The sequence below is a fragment of the Herpailurus yagouaroundi genome, unplaced genomic scaffold (genome assembly GCF_014898765.1).
Source record: "Herpailurus yagouaroundi ecotype Mexico unplaced genomic scaffold, PumYag 166, whole genome shotgun sequence".
Lineage (NCBI taxonomy): Eukaryota > Metazoa > Chordata > Mammalia > Carnivora > Felidae > Herpailurus > Herpailurus yagouaroundi.
In genome coordinates, this window is record NW_024412407.1 from 5480215 (window position 1) to 5482321 (window position 2107).

Sequence of the window (2107 nt, forward strand, 5' to 3'; positions counted from 1 at the left end):
CCGGGAGGGGGGAGAGCCCCTGGGCGGGCTTGTCTCCCGGTCTCTGAGGCCAGTGGGTCTCCTCATTCCATTGCCCTAGGGTCGGCCCGGGCCGGGACCCCGCCTGGCTCCGCTTGCCGGGGACGCGGTTGGCGCGCGTGCCCCCTCCCCCAGTCCGGGTGATTTACACGCGGACTCCGCGCAGCGGCCGCTTCCCAATCAGGAATATCGACCCCGGGCGGGGCCCCCGGGCCGCATCGATCCCTCTAAGGCTCGGGATTTAAAAATGTCAAATTTGCCTTTTCCAGGCGGGCGGAGGGGGCGGGGGAGGGGCTGGAGGAGGGCGGCGGGGCGGGGGGGGGGGGACCGCGGGGCATCGACCAGGTGCTTGTGCCCTGAATGAGAAGCGACCTGGTCGCGGCCAGGCCCTGACACTGTGTGGCTATCCTTGGGTTTCAGTCGCTTCTAGATGGGGGCAGGAAGGAAGCCCTACTCTCTTTCCCATTCCCATGGACCTCAACTTGCACTGGCGTATTCCCAAAGAGAGAACCCCTAGAGGAACAAAGACATAACCCAAAATGTAGGAAGACAAATTTGGAGGAGATCCCTAAACATGGACGCAAGGAGAGGTACAGAGACAAAGATATAAAGGCTCCAAGAGACACCCTGGCTATGAGGAAGAGCAAGGCGGAGGGAAGGTGGCTGAGAGCCAGCGAACAAAGCAGGCAACCAGAGATCCAGAGTCACCCCCAACTCTGCCCTATAGACCTAGGAGATTCAGGGCTGGGAAGAAGTTCGGCTTCACCTTTTAGTGTGTTTGAGAGTGGGGGAGGACAAAGCCAGGTGAAGAAAGAGAGTTATTGGGGTAAGGAAACAGACTATAATTAGTATTACTCTCCCAAGGTATCAACTAGTAACTGGACCTAAGGTCCAAAAGGTAAGGGTCCCAAGGGCCACTAGCCCAGGCCCCAAAGAGATGGGCTCTCTTGGAGGTCTGATGATCTGACCTGTGCCTGAGACCCACCTTCTCCTCTCTGACCGCCTGGGGACCCAGATGGGCTGGAGAGCACATCCTGTGTGTGATGAAGATTGTGTATATGTAGGAGTGTGGACTATAGAAAACTCTAGTAGTGACCACTTCCTTCCCCAGTACTCAGCAAATGGGTCTCCAAGCTTTGCAAAAAGCATCCACTACTTTCAGAAAGCTTGGGGAACAGGTGAGATTTTGGGTGGAAATGGTGGAAAGGAGCAGTTGTCCAGACCAGCATCCTCACAGTTAACATCTATCCCCCCCACCCCCAGCAGCATACCTCAGCTGTCACTGTGCACACTGCCATTTCCTATAGAACTGGAGAGAGAGAGAGCTGACAGCAAGTAGTGGGGGGGGGGGTGGAGCACAGACATGAAGGAAGAGGCTGCAGCCGATCCTCAGACAACACACACCACCACTGACAAAATCAGGTCGACACATTCCTAACGCTGACCCACGCTGTCACTGACTTACACGTGTGATCCACGCTCATCCATCCCTGTCACACACGCCATCTCTGTGTGCACAGACATGCACAATGCCTCCCAGGTCAAGCTGAAGCGCCCAGTCTTAAGCCTGTCCACACACTCTATTGATATTAGACCTTAAATCGCCTAACCCAAAGAGAGGGCTTAGGTCCCGGCCCCCCGGCCGCCAAATTCTACAACCAGAGCCAGCTCCAACAGCTGTGAGCCAGAGCTCAAGAAGTCAAGTACCAAGATAGAGGCAAAGAACCGGGAGCTGACCCAGCGGTGGGGCTATTAAACGCCTCCCTTACTCTCCCTCCTGCCACTGGCCTCTTTCCCCGCACGTCCACTAGCTGCTCGCCGGCCCGCCGTCCGCCTGTCAGTCGAGTAATGAATGCGCGCTCCGGGCCCCGGGCCCCCCCGGAGTCGTTCATCACTGCCAGCCACCGCCCACCTCTCTGCCGCCCGCGGTGAGGGCTAAGCGGCCCAGGCGACGAGAGCCCCTCTCCCCCCACCTCGACCACTAATTGTCAGATTGAGATGTTGATTTGTCAGCTGGGAGCTAGAGCCAAAGAATCCGCAGTAAAACCCGGACTCCTTGAACTTCCTCTTGGCTCCGTGCGGGTTCTCC